Genomic DNA, 6,699 nt, shown 5'->3' on the forward strand with positions numbered 1-6,699 from the left:
CCTAGGCTACGTGAGACCCTATAAGGAATGTGTGTGGGGAAAAAAACAAGTGAGAAAGGGGCAAATAAATTAAAAAATAGTGAATTAAGCCCCCAGACAGCCTCTTAAAGCCCAAAGTAAAAAACGTCTTCTCATATGTGGTAGTTTGAAATAAAAAAGCCCCCTAAAGGGAGTGGCACTGTTAGGAGGTGTGGCCTTGTTGGAGGAAGTGTGTCACTGTGGGGGTGGGCTTTAAGGTCTCTTTTGCTCAAGGTTCCTTTGGTGTGACTGTCAGTCAACTTCCTGTTGCCTGCAAGATGTAGAATTCTCAGCTACTCCAGCATCACATCTGCCTGCACACCACCATGCTCCTCATCATGATGATAATGGACTGAGCCTCTGAAGCTGTAAGCGAGCCCCCCAATTAAATGTTTTTCTTATAAGAGTTGCTGTGGCCATGGTCTCTTCACGGCAATAAAAACCCCTACCTAAGACAGAAGTTGGTACCAGGGGTTGGGGTATTGCTGACCATGTATTTCTTTAGAGGAATATGGACTTGGGAGTTTGGGTTAGGAAAGCAGTGGAATGCTTTAAGCGCTGCTTAATGGGCCATACTAGTAGAAGCATGGAAGACAGTGGTGCTAAGAGTGATTTGAACTGTCCGGGGCTTACTCTAGAGGTTTCAGAGGAGAAGAATTTTAGTCTGTTGCCTAGAGATGGTTCTTGTAATATTTTGGTGAAGAATGTGGCTGCTTTTTGCCCTTGTCTGAAGAGTCTGCCTGAGGCTAAAAGTGAAGAGTTTTGGAATAATTCTGTTGGCAGAAGAAATCTCAAAAAACAGCCTAGTATAGACTCTGTCGTGTGGATATTAGTGATAACTCTAATGAAGATTTATAATGAAAAGGAGCAAGCTGAGCAGGGTAAATTACAAAAGTAAATTTTGAGGAGAAAAAGAGCACCAGGAAGTGGAATGGAGCTAAGTCCTGTGTTCAAGGAGATAAACAGATTGAGAAATGGAATATAGGGAATAGTGACCTCAGGATAAGATCCCATCCAGCTAAATTTCCAACTTGTGGAAAGAAATTAAGAAAAGCTTAGAGCCGGATATAGTAGGGCACACCTTTAATCCCCGTACTCTGGAGGCAGAGGCTAGCAGATCTCTGAGTTTGAGGCCAGCCTGGTCTACAGAGCAAGTTTCAGGATAGCCAAGCCTAGGCAGTGAAGGACAGAAAGCTGGTGAAGATGTAATTGAACAAGGGGGCCATGTTCCAGCCTCAGTAAGCAGAACTTGAAAGCTCCAGCCAAGTGGTTTTGGGCCTCTTCACCAAAAAAAAAAAAAAAAAAAAAAAAAAAAAAAAAAAAAAAAGCCACTGAGATCAGGCATGTATCAGAGGCCTAGTAGAGAGACCATTTTGTGAAGCTGTGCTGCTAACAGGGAGTGGAAACAGCCCAAGAGAAAGAAGTGTGTTGCCGTCAACAAAGCTGAACGGAGTTGGAGATCTGAAGTTTTGACATCAGCATGGAGATGCAGACTTTGGAGTTTGCTCATCTGGTTTTCGGTCTTGCTTTGGTCCAGTGTTTCCTTGCTAATGCTCCCTTCCCTGTGTTTTGGAATGGTAATGTGTACCTGTGTCACTGTATGTTGGAAGTATGTGATCTGCTTTTTGATTTTGCTTTTTACAGGGAGATTACCGTGCATCTCAGAAGACACTTTGAACTTTGGACTTTGAAACAAGTTTGAGACTGTTATAGACTATGGGGAGTTTTGAAGTTGGACTGAAGTTTGAAGTTTTGCATTATGATATGGCTATCAGCCTTTGGTGGCCAGAGGGCAGAATGTGGTGGTTTGGGGAAAAAAATGGCCCCCAAAGGGAGTGACACTATTAAGAGGTGTGGCCTTTTTGGAGGAAGTGTGTCACTGTAGGGGCAGGCTTTGAGGTCTCTTTTGCTCAAGCTTCCCTCAGTGTGACTGTCAAGTTGACTTCCTGTTGCCTGCAAGATATAGGACTCTCAGCTCCAGTACCACATCTGCCTGCACACTGCCATGCTCCCCATCATGATAATACTGGGCTGAACCACTGAAGTGGTACAAGACCCCCCCCCCCCCAATTAAATGTTTTTCTTATAAGAGTTGCTGTGACCATGGTGTCTCTTCATAGCAATAAAAACCCTAAGACAGCATACAATCCATTTCTATTCTTTGCCAGGTATACAGCCTGAGTAAGTGAACGGCAGTTCTATATTATACTGGCCAACTGGGGCTATAACTGACTTTAATAAAACTCAACTTGAACCATAACCAAGTTTTGAGAGGACCCTGGAGAAAAAAGGAAGTGACTTTCCCCTACCTGGGTAGCCCCCAACTCCCTTACCCTCCTGCCCCCACTCCCCATTCCCTGCCCCAGGATTATCCAGCACAAAGCACTTGTAGGAACCTCCTCCGTGCTTCTAGGGTTTCTTCCTATTTTTATTCATTTACCGTGTTTGTTGTGTGTGTGCATTCGCGTGCCAGGGCCTGTGCACAGGAGGAGTTCAGTTCTCTCCTTCCACCTTGACTCGGGTCCTCAGGCTCACTGAGCCCTCTCATCAGCCTCATTTTTTTATTTTTTAGTTTGCTAGACTCCCAGGTCATCCCATACAATGGTTATCAGGGCTCCCTGTAACCTTATCTTTTCAATCCCTAAGTTCGAGGTCCCAAGCAGAGGGCCTAGGAGTACTCAGAGTTGCTGTTTAATGGATTTGGCAAAAGGACCAGAGAAGGATAGGAGCTTCAACTGGGAGCTGCCCAGAAAGCCGGTGTGGGAAGCTGGCAGATCTCCAGCAGAAGTCACGCAGGAACCTAGGGGAGGAGTGTCAACCCGGCACCGGTTTCCGGAGCAGGACGCTGGACAGAAACGGCTGTCCCAACGGGTTGGTTGGGAGAACTCCGGCAGCGCGGTTGAGTCCGCCCAGCTTTGACTTTAGGCGGGAACAGCGGTGTGTGTGGAATCCCTCAGGGGCACCGGGAGCGCAGAGCCTGCATCGGAGGGAAGGGGCTCTGGAGACCCGGGACCTGCCAGCTCCGGCCTGGCGTGCATTCTCAGCTGGGCAGAAGACCGCGGTCCGGGAGCAGCGGGAGACTGACCCTACTGGAATTGCACATAGGATAGAGGGGACGATCCCTCCCTCCCACCTCCCCGCGACCACGAGGGTGAGCCTACAGGGTCCAGTGAGCCGGGAGCCGGGACTGGAGGAAGTGGGAGAATCAAGGAATCACAGTTTGAACTTCCCGGAACTCAGGGGTGAGTTGCTTTCGATTCTCTGGTTCTATTGGAGGGGTTGTCTGTCTGCTGAGATCTCTGCCGTCTTCTGCCAAAGCAGGACGGAGATCGAGGTATGGGGTTTGAAGAGGGTCAAAGAATGGGAACCCTGCCCAGAGGTGCCAAAGTCTTAGAGTAGGTGGGTAGTCAGTAGGACAATCTGTTTCCAGGACAGATGATTCAGGTTTTTTGTTTTCGTTTTGAGGGGTTTTGTTTTGTGTTTTGTTTGTTTGTTTGTTTTATTTTTTGTTTTTCAAGACAGAGTTTGTCTGTATAGTCCTCGCTATCCTGGAACTTGTTTTGTAGACCAGGCTGGCCTCGAACTCGCTGAAATGTGCCTGCTGCCTCTCGAGTGCTTAGATTAAAGACGTGCACTACCACCGCTGGGCTGGATATGGCTGGTTCTTAATATGAATGCCCACTTCCTTTTCTAAGGCCATTTCATGCAAGGATGAAGAAATAAGATGTAGTGTTTGTAAAAGGGTATCTAATTTTTTTTGTTTTTAGACTATTAATATATTGAGACAAGGTCTCACCGTGTAGCTATGGCTGGCCAGGAACTCACTGTGTGGTCTAGGCTGGTCTTGAATTCATAGAGACATCTGTCTGTGCCTCCCAAGTACGGAATTTAAAGTTGCGCGCCACCAAGCCCGGGGAAGTCTGATGTTTTTTAATGGGGGAGACAGAGAGTAAATTATTATTACGACTACTTCCAGACTTTTCACCTTTGCTCTCATTCATCCAGGGAAGAGGGGAATGGCTGGGCCCGAAACCTATTGGTTTTCTTGAAGAGTACCTAGCAGGCTGGAGCAAAGGCTCAGCTGTTAAAGAGTAGCCTGATGTTAATGCCTGTGCCGCCTGCCCAGCTCAGTGGAATCCTGCAGACAAGGAAGAAAAAAAAAAACAAAAAAAAACCTACTGATTGCCACGTACTTAGTTTCAGTTTGACAATTTAGTTTCACTTTTTGACTCATGTTTTAAAGGCAGATGGGGGTTCCAGGGAATTATTTTCTCCATGTTGTTATTTGATCTCTAAATGGATTTTTTCCTTTCTTTCATGAGTGTGTGTGTGTGTGTGTGTGTGTGTGTGTGTGTGTGTGTGTCTGTGGAGGGCCCCTGGAGCCTGAGTTGCAAGTAGTTGTGAGCTGACCAACATGGGTGCCAGGAACCCACTCACGTCCTCTGCGAGAGCAGCAAGTGTTCTTAACTATTGAGCTATCTCACCTAGTCCCCAAGATAACTCTTTTCTGTTGTTTTAAATTTTGCCAAGATTACCTATCTGTTTCACTGGGCCATTGAGAAGACTGCTATGGTTTTAGGTATTTTGGGGCATTGGAGGCCGGAGAACTGGCTCAGCAGTTAAGAACACTGACTACTCTTCCAGAGGACCCAGGTTTGATTCCCAGCATGCACATGGCAGCCAACAACCTTCTGTAACTCCACTTCCAGAGGATCTGATACCCAAAAGTACTGCATGCTCGTGGTACACAGACATACATGCAGGCAAAACACTCATATACGTAAAATAAAAATAAATCAACTTTTAAAAATTTTAACAATTTACTTAATTTTGTTTATATTTTATGTGCATTGATGTTTTATTTGCATGTATGTTTGTGTGAGAGTATCAGATCCCCTGGAACTGGAGTTACAGATGGTTGTGAGCTGCCATGTGGGTGCTGGGAATTGAACTGGGGTCCTCTGGAAGAGCAGTCAGTGCTCTTAACCACTGAGCCAATTCTCCAGCCTCCCCCAAAATCAATAAGTCTTTAAAACAACATTTAAAGTGCTTTTTAAGCCAGACCTTTAATTGCAGCATTTAGGAGACAGAGGCATGAGGATCTCTGTGAGTTGGAGTCCAGCCCGATCTACATACTGAGTTCCAGGACTGCATAGGAAAACTGTGTCTCAAAAACAAACAAACAAAGGTGTTTCTGGATCTGTTTCCATGGCTTTGAACTCATTTGAACAGCATCTTCATCTATCAAATGAAGATGAGGATGGAACTGTGTTTCTAAAGCACTCGGCATGTTGTAAGCGAAGAGATTTACTGCTGTGGCAACTCTCATTCATTCTGGACTCTAGTTGCCTTTGCTTCAAGTAGAGCATGCATGATTCAAACTGTCTTCAACAAGAAGTGGGTTGAGAGTGGTTGAGTGGGTGGAGAGATGACTCAGCAGCTAAAAGTACTGCCTGCTCTTCCAGAGGACCAGGGTTCAATTCCCAGCACTCACATGGCAGCTCACAACCATCTGTACCAAAGATTCGATGAGCCCTCTTCTGGCCAGCACTGATACTGCATGAGAAACTGAGAGATCCTTTATCCTTGTGGAACAGCAGATGAAAACTTGCTGATTAACCTCTGCACGTGTTCAGACGCAGCTGGAGGGGTTTCCCTGACCATGAGCCCAAGGCCAGTTTGTGCCTTTTTTGAAGATCTGAAGAAAAGAGGTGAACGATTGGACTCTTCCTTCTGTCAAAAACAGAGAGGCACCAGGATAATGAAGCACACTGATAGAGAGGTCAAGGTCATTCCGAGATACATAGCTAGAGCATGTCTCAAAACAAAACACAACAAAAACGGAGACGTGAAAGACAGAAAGGCCATGTCACAGAAACTAAAAGGAAGCTTTTCAGGTTTATTTTTTAGATTTAGATTTATTTATATTATTTCTTGTGTGTGAATGTTTTGCCTGTATGTATATATGTGTGTGCCCTGTGCATGCCTGGTGCCTGCAGAGCTCAGAAAAGGACACTGAATTACCTCTGCAAGAAAGAGCAGCATGTGCTCTTCACCACTGAGCCATCTCCCTGGCCCCAGGAGCTTCTCTTCAAGCTGTGCTGAGGCTCACTCACTCAGCATCTTAGCCAATGCTGCCCAAACACTCTACCACTGAGCTGTAATCTCAGCTTTGGATTTTTTTGGAGACAGGATCTCATTAGATAGCTGGGATTGGCCTTGAACTCGTGATCCTTCTGCCTCAGCCTCCTGGGTGCTAGGATTTCAGCACCACTACATCTACCTGGAAGTATATTTCTTTGCAGCAATAAAGACTAATTTTAAGTCAGCTCATTCCACTGGTTTGAGGTGCCTGCTTGGCTCCTGAAGGTATTTCTAGTACCTCAAAAGGATATCTGTGTTAGGATAGGCTAAATAATATAACAAAAACACCCCAAAATATAACAGCTTTCATACCACTGAAACTGCATCTTCAATCACAGTTCATAGCAGAAATCCTGGCAACAACAGCAGCTTTCCTCCAAGCAATTATTCAGGAACCCAGGATCTGTTCTTTAGGATACCAGGATCCCTGACTATCCTTGCAAACCTGTCTCATCCTAAAGTAGCACAGGTCCCAACCACTCACAACCCATAGTTAGGTGCTCATCACATGGCCTCATGGAGTTGCAAGAGGCTGAA

This window comes from Peromyscus eremicus, chromosome 5 (assembly GCF_949786415.1).
Source record: "Peromyscus eremicus chromosome 5, PerEre_H2_v1, whole genome shotgun sequence".
NCBI lineage: Eukaryota > Metazoa > Chordata > Mammalia > Rodentia > Cricetidae > Peromyscus > Peromyscus eremicus.